This window comes from Poecilia formosa, unplaced genomic scaffold (genome assembly GCF_000485575.1).
Source record: "Poecilia formosa unplaced genomic scaffold, Poecilia_formosa-5.1.2 Scaffold26, whole genome shotgun sequence".
Classification (NCBI taxonomy): Eukaryota; Metazoa; Chordata; class Actinopteri; order Cyprinodontiformes; family Poeciliidae; genus Poecilia; species Poecilia formosa.
The window spans coordinates 2008602-2021550 of record NW_006799965.1 but is presented as its reverse complement, the minus strand read 5'-3'; positions in this window follow the sequence as shown (position 1 = coordinate 2021550).

Here is a 12949-nt window from a genome sequence, read left to right as displayed (position 1 = left end):
CTTTTTGCCTTTTAATTGGGCTGCAATTCCTGCCTGAAGTGGACTGACTTCTAAGCATTTATATCTCTTATAATTCACTCACATTTTATTCTGAAAAATAGCTAAATTCAACACGTGTAGTGTTATCGGTCTCTCAGGTCCGCAGATCAGCTGCTTTTGGAGGTACCGAGATCAAGAAGGAAGCTCAGAGGGGACAGGGCTTTCTCTGTCATGGGCCCCAAATTATGGAATAACTTGCCTTTGCAGGTCAGAGAGGCCCCTTCACTGTCCACTTTTAAAGCTCGTCTTAAAACCCATCTATTTTACTTGGCTTTCAACTCTAGCGGGATCTAGTTTTAAATTGTATGTTTTTGTTTTTAAACTGTAAGTTTTTATTTTATGTTTTTTTTAATTGTTATGTTGTGTTTTGATGTACAGCACTTTGTATCAGCTGTAGTTGTTTTAAAGTGCTTTATAAATAAAGTTGGTATGGTATGGTATGGTATGGTATGGTGTAAAAAGATTTTTTAAAACTTAAAATCTGACAGTAATAATGCGATGCTGGTTATAAGGCAATGACCAGAAGAGTTGGATGTAAATGATAAAGTGGTGAGAAGCAGAGAGCTGGGAAAGATTTACCAAACACTTTGCTAGTTCAACTGGAAGACAAACACAGAGAGAGAGAGAGACGATGTTTGTCTGCTCTACTTCCTGTAATGAGTTTTTAAAACAGGAAAAGGACGACAGTCCTGCTCAGAAATGATTAGACAATATATTTTATCATTAGAGTGAGTTAAGCCAGTGAAAAAAGTGATTCTGAATAGATATACTTGAGGAAGCGTAAAAATATCTTCAGTCTGTTGAAAGCCTGCATGACATCAACGAAAACTGACCAGAAATATGTCATAAAAACACCAATCGTAAATCATCTCTTGCGTTTTACTGTTAACGTTGTTAGACAAAATCAAAATTTGATTGTTAGCTGTGACATGTCCAGCTGCTTTGCTAAATGGACCCTAAAGTGTTAAATCACAGCTCCTTAAATTTAGCTTGTTCTCTGGGGAAATCAACATTTCTGGCCTTCTTCTTTACTGTGTGTTTACACACGTTTGTTTCTGCTGGAAATAAATATTTTGCTTTCATTACATAAAGAAGTTATCAGACGTGCACATATGACGGTTTTAAGAAGTTTTCTAATCACTTCAGAAACGTCAGTCCCAGAAGATCAGAGCTTATAGGATTTTTCAGTAAACCAGTGAGGAGTGAGCACTTACCCCACAGGATGATTTAGAAGAGACTCGCCATCCCGTGAAGGCGCTTTTTTTTGCTGATGCTACTGCTTTTTTCCCCAGATTCCTGCCGTTACGTACGAGGTGAAACAAACTGCAGTTGTTATCCGGTTCAGTCTCACTTCAGTGATGCTGTTTCAGCTGAACGGGGCAAGAAAATACGCATTTTCTCACTGTCCCAAACGGTGGGACTTACTGTGAAAACCTTAGGAACAGAGAAACTCTGGATGTTTCTTACAGAAAACAGGAGTAACTCAATTCATCACTGTAATTGACTAATCAAACCTGCGCCCAGCCAGAAGGGTTTAAATCGAAGCGAGATTAATGTGTTTGCCAGGTATGTGGTGCCAAACGCCAGAGCTTTTAATTTTGCACTGGCTGCACTAATTTAGCCAGGCTGTTTACCAAGTTAATATATCCTCAGCACTTAAATAAAACGACAAGTGAGCTTTTTTTGTAGCTCTCTGACATTAAATAAAACTAAACTGTTTAACACTGTTAGAATTACTAGATTTATTTCTACATGCTTAATGCTAGGAAGATTAGACAAAATACTGGAGGATGTACAAAGAAAACTGTGGCACTGGGAATCTTGTTCAAAATAATTACTTAGTTCCTTTATATTTATTTAGTAAATTTCTCATCAGATCTGCTTTTAGAAAAAAAATAATCATAATAATATATTTTTTACTACTTTTAAAGATGTAAACCAGAGGTGACAGTAACCATGAACTGTTTCAGATGTTTATTTTATTTTGTGCTAGATAATAGAATATAGTTCATTAATATGATAATATGAAATATTACAGTAGCAACTCTGACAAGATGAACATAACTAGAGATAAAAAAAAAATGACTGGCATTAAATCAGTGAGAACTTTTTTATTAAGTTCCTCCCCTGTTTGTTTCTGGAGATTCTGACATTATTACACAGCCACAAGGTAAAGATGTTCATGTTTTCCTTCTGTTGAATCTAAAACACAATATCCAGTAGAAGCAAGTAAGAATAGCGCTCTTTAACTACTTAGACCTCATCCAGAACAAACAGCAATACAATAGAAGCTCATATAACAATACTCCTTACTGGAAAGGTGACTTTGGCTGAAGAGGTGATTTAGAGGGGAAATTATGAGCACAAGATGTTCGTGTTGAATCTTCATAATGAAACTCTTGAGGAGGGAACAGGCAACATATTTTTTCAGATCTTTTCACAATGATGATTTTCTAATATCTTCTGCTAAGAAGAGGGAGAAGTGAACCTGGAGGAGCAGAAAATCATTTGGGTTTATGACTGATATTTAGTTTCATGTATATGGAAAATGTTTTGTCAGCTCAAAAGTCTTCACATTCCTTCCTCAAACAGCCAACTTGGTCTAAGTTACTTACCCTAATTGAAATGCCAAAGGCATCTGTGAGAAACTCTGACACTCCCATCAGACTCCGAGCCAAGCGAGCTGCACTGCTGCAGCAACAGCGTCTCCAAGGAGACTGCGGAGTGACAAAAAAAGAAGTGCCTCCATGTTTCTGAGCTGTCTGCAGGGTGCAGCACAATGCAGCCCAGCTGAGAGGTCAAACGTGTAGCCTGGGAGGGATTTTACTGACAGTTCATTCATGTTTTAGTCTTTGTGGACTTTACAGTAAATCCTAAAGGCAGACAAAAAGACATCAGACTCACAACACACAGATGGTCTTTAAGAAAATACTGCAAGTCTTGGCTGGACAGGAAGCTTTAAATCATTTTCAGTCACCAAGTATTCAGCTCTATTTTAGGTCCTGAACAGAGACAGAGAGATATAGAGATATTTGTAAAGGCTTTTGAATAGCTGTTTCAGACTATTATAAATGTAAACAAACAAACAAAAAAAAAATCGTAACTTATGTCTCAGATACTAATGTGTTCTTAAAAAAAATGTTTTAATGTGAAAGAGAGGATTTAACTTGATCCTTTGTACAGAAACATGATCAAACTGCAACAGGGGGAGGAAGTATAAACAAACTCTTGCAAATGACTTCACAGGCTTCCATAGATCTGACAAGAAGGCAGATTTAATCTGATCAAACTTTTCTTTCAGATTATGCTGCTGCAGTCAATCTGAAAAGATTCACTACATTTAAGGCTTTTTACATCTTTTCAACAGCCATGCCAGCTATTACTAGCACTTGAAGAACTGAACTTCTTTAACTGATAAAGAACAACAAATTCAATTTTTCTTTGAATTGTCCAAAAACCTTTCAGTAAGAAATTTGTTGCACTATATTTATATTTACAAAATGATGCAGTTTCCATTAAAAGTCCCTTCACCTTAAAGTACCTTGAAATTAAGGCCACGTTATTGTGACTGCATGTTATATAAAATCTGTTGGAATGTCACATTTGCCCTCTCAGGTGGGCTTTTTGGTTATTTTTTTATTACTCCCTTGCTCATTGTCTTCTTTCCAGTTCCTAATTATGTTCGGCAGTGCAGATGGTGTGTTTCCTTCCTATCTTTGTTTAGCTTTTCCATATGAATCCAATAATCGGGGATCTCTGACTGCAGATGGATGATGTGCTCTTTGGACCGGACAGCTGGAAGTGCAAAAAATGTGCACATTGGGAATTCCTGAAATTCCTCAAAGTAGGTAAATTAATCAAGATTAGATTTCTCCTATGGCCTTGACTCCGTAATAACAATAGCACAAGCTGCAGTGTGAGAGTTCACAAAACTCTTAAAACAAACAATGCTTGAGTGACGTGAAATCACTGTGGGACATGTAATTTCCTAAGAGTCGCAAGAAAAATGTCAGAGAAACCCCTTCCTGCTTAAGTGCCCTCGACATGAGCCACTCTACTGATTGGATTGTTTTTTCTTAAAAATGCTTTTGACTATTCCAGGGAAAGTGCATGAGGAGGATTATCCAACTAAATAATTTATAATAACAAAGTGATACATGTTTTATAGCATGTAGATGTCGCTTTAGTTGCTCATCCCTTGTGTTTAGTTAGTCTTTAGTCCTTTAATATGTATGTTTTATTTTTTCCCCAGTTTTTTTCCTCCTTGCTGCCTCTCTTCCTCCCTCAGCCTTCTGCCTCCTGCTCTCTCTTACAGCAGCACCCGGTTTCTGTTTAGTATCTGTCCATTGTCTAGGAACCACTTCTCCTTCACTCTTTCCTTGCTGGTTTCTTTAAGTTGTCCTAACCGTCTCAGTGTTTCTGTTTTGTGGCTTTCACATTTGATTGCTGTAAGTTGTTTCGTATCTTATTCTTCGTAAAATCGCCCACTTCCCATCTCAACCGGTCTGCATTTTGGTTCCAAACGTCACTAAAACCACAACAGCGTATTCTCACTTCACGACGTTGCATCCACGACATTCAGCAGAGACATGCCTTAAGTGACACGTTTACTTTATGAGTGTTGATAATGATAACAGAAAATATTTTTGGAGTTGTTTCCCAACAAAGGGTCTTGGAAGATGGTTAAAGCTCTCCTCTGAGCTAACAATGGTCTTCCCTCTTGTTAAATATCTCATCTAATTCAAGCTACAACCACTGGAGCTAACATTTGCAGTGTACACTAATTAATACTTTTAACTATGACCACCACTACTAAGGTATTCAAATACAATAATTAACTTAAAGTGCTCAACAAGTGTGTCACATCATCAGGCTGATTAACTTCAAACACACTGCATATCCAGAGAAAACTCTGTTTATTCCTCAAACAGAGACGCTGCGTGTGCTTCAGTCGAACAGAGCAGAACAAATGGACTGTCAATCAAATCCTGTTATTTACATGGAAAGTAATCTTTCAGCACAGCTATTGCAATGTCAGTGTATGTCGTTTGATATATTGAATAATAAAATGACAACTGATTAAATTTACAAGCTGAGATGTTTAACAATACTGAAAATATCTCTCTGTTTTTCCAAGCACTTTAACCTGTTTGCTACACTTTCATGCTTTCTGGTTGTTGCATTTTGTCCATTTTTCCTCTTTTGCTTTACATTTGCCATCATGTTATGAATTATCATTATTATTTTTTTGCATGTGAACTGTTGTTACTGCTGTATATTCCACTAAAATACTGTCTGATTCGTTTTCTCTCATCTCATCCAAACTGATTGCATCTGCGCCTCACTCACTGCTACGTTTGCTGAAATTGAAATCTCACAAGGTTATTTCTCAAGTATGGGCGCGCTCCACTTGACGTACAATACTGTAAAATTGGCACATTGTTAATGAACAATGAAACAAAAGCAGAAACACCACGACCGCAACCCTAACCCTGCAGACCCCCAACAGAAAAGGATCTGAAGGTCTTGTTTTGTAATGTTCAAATATAATGAATTATGGATAAAAGCTTTTTTTTGTGAGAACTAAGAGGAAAGCCACTCAAATTAAATGTTATGTGTTGAATAACATGATTAAAGAAGAGCATGCGTGTGTTTTTCACCATGTATGACATGTTGGATGTTGGTCAAGAAGTTCAATTTTAGTCTCTTCCCACCGGAAAACTTTCTTCCACATATCTACAATGCAAATTATATTTATTCTTTCTTTGAATAAATAAATAAAGAAAGAAATAATCTGCCACTTTTCCATAAAAGCCAGTTTTGAGAGGTGTAAAGTTAATAGTTTTCCTGTCAACATATTCTCCTAGTTGAGATGTGAATCTGAATTTTGGCTGCCATGTCTTGGTAGGTAAATGGACTGAACATCATAACGTGACATGACCAAAGCTAGAAATCCTAATTTATGAACGTCTGACTTATATATGCTATAAATTTCTCAAAGTAAAACTGTGTGAAAACATGCACATGCCGGACTATTCAAATATTTCTTTGCAGAAACTGTTGAAAACATGCATCATTTTCTTTCAACCCAATCAAATATATAAAAAAATGTTGGAAAATGATCAAATGTTCAAGGGGTTTTCACTGCTTTTGTCAAATGCTGTATTTTCTTACAGGGGATTCTTCAACAAATAAAGCCATGTGTGAGAAGTTGGTCTCCTCTTTGAGATTCTGGGAATGAATATGACCACTTTCATCTCTACGCTGTGCTTCTGGCCTGAAAGTTTACAGTTATATGTGTTTGTTCTTCTTTGAATGACCTTTAACACACGTGTCATAAGCATCGCAACGGCTAAAAAGCCTGTGTGAACATGTGCCGCAGAAATGTTCTCATGATCTTTGACACTGGCAGTGTTTAGCGCAGAGGACTTGCGGCTTGGCGTTGATTCATAACGTCAATTATGAGCGGGGGGCTTTGTCTCGCAGCTATGCTGAGGTGGTCTGACAGGAAAAAACACTGATAGAAGCTGCAGGCAATAAGTCAGCAGGAGGACATCTGACTTTTTTTGTGAGCCTCGCTTTGAGGATTTTTTTTTTTTTTTTTTTGGGGGTTCTTCTTATATGTTAATCTAGTCCATAACAAATGTAATATTTCTCCAATATGGACATGCTCACCAATGGTTTTCTCAACATCTTCTGGTCACGTGTTAGGATCAGGGGTGGCCAGGCCATGTTAGAAATAAAGAGAGAACGTTCTTTTCCCAGAGGACAGGAAAAGTTGGATCTGAATGAGGCCTGGGTCAGGAGAGATTCTTCCCTTCTGTACATCCTGATGTACTTCCTTTAAGCATATGTTTATGCTTGCACTTTTTTTTTTTTCCTCCGTCGATTCTGCAGGATAAGATTAAACTCCTGTGAATGCTCCTGGTGGAAACGATGCAGACTCCGTCTCGGCATCATGTGGCTTTATCGTGATTTCTTTCCCCTTTTTTTTTTTTTTTTTTACATTTGTTGTAATGTGCCGCTGGACAGATGTCCAGTGATGAATATTATCAAGCAGTAAGTCACTGACCCACAAAAGATTGTGTGTGTGTGGGAACAAACTCCTGCGACCGGTTCTCCCATAGTGATGCTGTGGTGAGTGACAGCAACGGGAGTCGTGGTGGCTTCCCAACTCGCTGGATGTGGGAGGGAGAATATAGGAGCAAATAAAGACTGGGAATGTTCAGAGTAACTTTACAAGATGCATTTCTGTCTGGGTCAGATATTATGACCCGAATTCTGGGCCATCTTTTCCACCCGTGGCTGTAGTTTGTGTTTCACTTCTGTTCTCTTTCCTGTTCTCCTTTACACTCACCAGACGTTTCACACAGGTCAGAATGAAACCGTCTCTCCATCTGCTTTAATCTCCTCTGCTGCTCTTCTTCTTCTCGGGGTGTTTGGAGGCGTTTCCGCTCCCAAACTCACCATGAGCTCTGTTCTCCCCAGCGGGATATTAATAGGAGAGTGGAGTGGGACACGGAGATACACTCCCAGGAGGGACGATGGGTGGGAAGTAAAAAGTGGGAAAAGGGCCAATCTGCACATTCACCAGTAGTTGTAAATCCATCATGCATGAGTTGCGGACACACACACACAAAGATTAGAGCTGGTTCTTGTGGAGGAAATTAGAAATAAATCAGTTGAGAAAATACAAAGTGCACTTTATACAAAGAACAAATTTATATTGACTTTTCCCATAAAGGCACTTAAAATAGGTTTCTGTCTTGGGGGTAAAATTTGTTCCAGTCTAATTGATTGGTTTAAAAAATGGAAAACAGGAAACTATAAAACTTTCACTGAAATTAACTGAATTTCTGTAATACGTAAGTTTTCTAATTTCATGGCTTTAAAGTCATAACGTCAAAAGTTTATTAGAGTAATGGACTGAGACCTGATGCACCAGATTTGGAAGTAGGTGCTATACTGGTCTAGATCCTCATACAGGAGGCAACATAAGTTATACATCTATTTATTTCCTATACCTGCTTATCCTTGCAGGGTCAAGGGGAAACTGCGAGTTGCTCATATTTGTGACACGTAAGGAAAAGAACATCAAGTTTTTAAATTAATGTCAGTTGAATTCAGCTTATTGATTCGCCACAAATTCTCAAACAATTCAACATCTCATGGCACTATTAAAAACACAAAAATCACAGGATTCAAGATTAGTTCCTAGACGGTTATTCACAGCAGAATCTCCTTTAGTGACTTGATTTAGGACAGAAACTCAACTAAAAAAGTTACAATCTGAAGCATCCACGAGGGTTAGGTTCTGATCATGAGTTCCAGATTCATAACGGAATCGTTGTTAAAACAATCACAGCAAAAAGTCTGGTAAGGACATACGGACCACTGAGCCACTCCACAGACCTGTGTGGTGTTGGAGTGGTTTCACTGAACTGCATGTGACACATTACTGTGCTACAGTATAAGTGTTTTACCCTTTGGGTGAGCCGGTTTCTTTTGTTAGGCTTAAAATTCAAACAAACTTGGAAAATATCCTCCTCACTTACTTACTTTATTGAGAACTATCCAGTGTGAAGCACAAAGGGTTTCATCGATGTCTTGTTGTTTCAAGTAATTTTCTTCTGTCCTTATGGGGACCTCTTTAGTTTGATGCTGCAATGTCTTTAGTTTGATGCTGCAATGTCTTTAGTTTGATGCTGCAATGTCTGATGATCGTTGTTGTGTCCTGTGAGGCCAGAACTCCAAATCATTGTTCAGAACTGGAGAAGGTTAACGCGAGATTATAAACATCTTCAAGAATCAAATAAACAAGCAAACAAAAAAAATTTCATTTTAGATTTGGGGTATTAAACTAAGACGGAGGTTTAGAGTATAAAGCTGGATTTATTCTCATGAATATGCTGCCAGAAAAGATTCAACTTTAGTTTCATTTATTTACATGTTCTCTCAACCTAGACAAAAAAAAAACATGCAGTGTGGTAGTAAAGTAGTAGTAATAGTAAAGCTAATTGCAGGAAGTACACATTACATTAAAAAAAATAACAATAATAAACAAAATAGCAGCATTCCTTGTTGATCTGATGTTTCGTTAGCTCTGTCCTAATGAAGACAGACCTACCTTTGTCTGAAGCTGCTCAGACAAAGAGAACGTGTCTTCTGAAGTAAATGGTTCCAGTATCATGTTTTTGTTTTCAGTGGTAATGTGTTACACTTGTTTCAGGCCTGTTGATGTCTCATTTTGGGAACGTTCAAATACTCCAAAATAGCTCTTCCTTCATGCTGTGTAGGGTTATGCACTCTATCAGCATTTTGCTGAGGGAGGATGTTTAGAAATCTAGAGGAAGCGCTATACTTTGAAGCAAGAGGCTTGTATTTGCATCCTGTAACTTGACCATGATTGTCACACTTTTGTTTACAATGTTTTGCACTCGTTTTTGTTTTCTTTTGGTATAGTTAACCAAACTTCCTAAGGTTAAGAAAACATTACGGCAGGAAGCTGTGGTCTATTGAGAAAAGCCTTTCTGCCTCAGATGCTGAACATTTCTTTAGCATTCTGCAAGACTGACTTGCACATTATGCTAAGTTGCTGTCTTTTCAATGTGAAGAAGTTATTGACAATGGCAACAGATCATACCAGTAATTCATGGGAGAATATTTTTCTTTATTTGAATTTTTGTCTTATTGAGACAACAATTTACAAGTTCAGAAAAGTATAACACCAGCGCACATTAGCAACAAAGAAACAAAGTAAGAACGGCAATTGGGAGTTGAAGGGTAATTGATTTAACACAAACTGCAGACAGATTGAGTGGAAGCAACAGGTGGAGGTGTTAGACTATTGACTCTCTTAGCATCCTTTTTCTCTTTTTCAAAAAGAACATCCATGTAGTTGCATTGGGATTTTTTTTTATTCTAATCTCTTTTATTTGCACTTATTTAAAAAAAATAGTGGCAATCAAATTTTAAAGCAACTTACTTATTTGATCCAAGTGTCAGCAAATATTTCTATATTTTATAACAATACAAGCTGCTTTTTTAAATAAATATACTTATTCCTTTAGGAGTGACAGCCACCAAGGTGAAATGATCATTTGTCACCTTTTTTTCTATTTCAACCCCTTAACTGTCACCTTCAAAATGCTTATTTGTTAGTAAATGGCTCCATGACACCAGTGTCCTCCTGACAGTTATTAAAGTGAAAGGGGTCAGCAATATAAATTATTTACTCAACAACGTTTGGTTCATTTCCCTTATATGAGAAATTACATCAATTAAGAAATACTCCTTTATTATACAAGCACAAAGAGATGTTATTGTGATGTGACTTTTCACATCACCTTGTTTGAATTGAAGTTATTTAACTTTGCTAACCTTCTTATAAATGATATTTCCATTTCCAACTGTCATATATCAGGGATCTACTTGCATTGGATAAAAACACAATGATACCAGGTTGGTAATGCAGTCAGTCAGTTCAGAAAACTTCATACTGACATGCACGTGGTTTGTTGTGTGGTTGTTACTCTTTAAATCAAAAGTTCCTGTTTGCTTAACACAAAGGCAGCTGATGCAGCAATTACCAACCTTTACTGGGTGATTTCGACAAAAGACACTGAGTGACTTCAGTGGTATCATTTCCCCTTTTCTGTTTGTTTCCAGTCTAATCAGACATCAGCAAAAGTCAACCAGTCATTTGTTAATGCCTCCATCTTGGCTTCAGACCAGCTATTCTGCTCTAAAGTCCATTTTTAAACTTTTATCTTCAAAGCACATTGACAGTGACTCCAGTTTAAACCAACTATCTTGGTTTTGTTTTATAGTAGAGAATATGTATATGAGTAGTGCAAATAAATTGGAATGTTGTTTATAATGCTAATACATTAGATTGTCTAAGTCTCTGGGAAACTGATTGTGCAAAAATAGTGTTTTTTATTTTAGGTAATAAGAATTTTGCCATTAAAGTCAAAAATAAACTGTCCTTAGTCACATAGTTAAATATATTTCCACATTGTAATAAAAGCATGAAACAACTGGTATAAGACAAACATTTTTTGAACTCTAAGAGGTAATGAAAAATCCCAAAAGGTCTAAAAATAGAAGATCTTGCCAAATTAATTCTAATCCTTCAACTTTTTAAATATTTTGTCACACAAAAAAAACAAAAATGAGAATATATTTCATTTGGATTCTATGCAATGAATCAACACAAACCTTTATAGAAGCATTTTTTTTTCTTTTGACAAATAGTTATCTGGAAACTGTGTGAAGCAATTCACAGCCTGTGGCAGATGGGACTTGTCAAAACCTTTATTTTGCTTTGATTGCTGCTGTGCTTTGGATCATTGTTCTGCTGCGTTACTGAGGAGGGCTTCAGCTGAAGGTCATAAACTGATTACTAAGCTGGACACAGTGCATGGCTCAGCTTGTGTGCCTGTTTTCTACTAGTTTTCTACTAGTTTTCTTCAACTGCTAGGCCAGATTACCCACAGCTGCAGCACTTCAGGCTCATCAGAGGAACAGCTCAGATGGATGGCTGAGGCAGGAGAGTGACGCCAAAGATCGAGTTACTACTTTTGTTTGTTTCCATTTTCTGGTCCACACTCCTTACCAGTTGGTGGCAGTAGTGCTTCCTATAGTTGTTTGCCAGCCATTGAGATAAATAAAAATAACTCTACCAATTACATACAGCAAACAGAAATAAAATCTATAGTGAAAGCAGAAATGTGTTTAATCTGAAACATTTGACAAAGTAGCTAAGGCAAAAGAAACTTGTACGGTTGTAAATAGTTTTTGTCAACACTTGATGTGGCTTTTGGACATGCCTAATGATGAACCATAACAAAGCAAAAGAAAATGTCGATTTAGTTTTATAGTTTCATTCTTTTTTTTCTGCACATATAAATCAGACCTGGAAACAGAACAGGCCACTGCAGCATCAGAACTGTGATCTCAGGAAACACAATTCAGTGGTGGATGACAGAGATGACGGCAGGAAGTGGAGAAAGTCTTGACAGAGGTGAGAAGAGGGTAGGGAATGACTGACAAAGACAAAATATTTTTCTTACGCTTCTCTGCTTATTTATATATGCACACGCACACACATACTGACACTTTCTTTACATTAATAATGCACATGACAATGAGCTTTCAACGTTTCCCACATCGTGTAATGTGAATTTAAACACTGCTGGGAGATACTGACTGAAAAATGTGAAAAAGCTTGAAGGTCTTAGAGCAAACTCTCTTAGGGGAAAAAGAAAAATGAGACCAGAAATGATAACTATTGGTGAGTTTTGGCAAAATGAATGAACAAATTCCAAGAGTGGACTGTTCTAAACTTTGTCCTAAGTAATTCACTTCCTTTGAGCTTTTGAGACGCCGTACCACGTCATCTCAGACGACAACACGGTAAAGATTGGATATTTGTAAAGTCATAGTACAGATCAAGTTGATGACAACGTAGAGGGGAACGGTATTCTTTAATTTCACCAGCTCATGTCACCAGCAAAACTGACATGAGCTAAAAGTCCTTTCAGAGAGGAAAGTTATTTCTTGCTGTCTTTTTTTCTCAGCAGAAACATAAAAGGCCATACTGCAGTTTGCAAATGCACACTAGGACAAAGACCTTCATTTTTAGAGACATTTCCTGTAATCTGATTAAACTAAGGTGGAAATGTTTGGCCATCACGACCATCGTTGCATTTGGAGAAAAAAGTAGAGACGCTTGTGACATCTTAACCAGGAAGTACGGTAGTGGCAGCATCATGTTTTGGGGCTTAAAATAGATCCAATTGCGAGGAACGAACATTTTGTAGAAATAATGAAGCAACAGGAAGACATTAACCATAAGCATGCAGCCAAAGTGGTGATGAAGTGACTTAAGGACAACAAGGTCATTGTT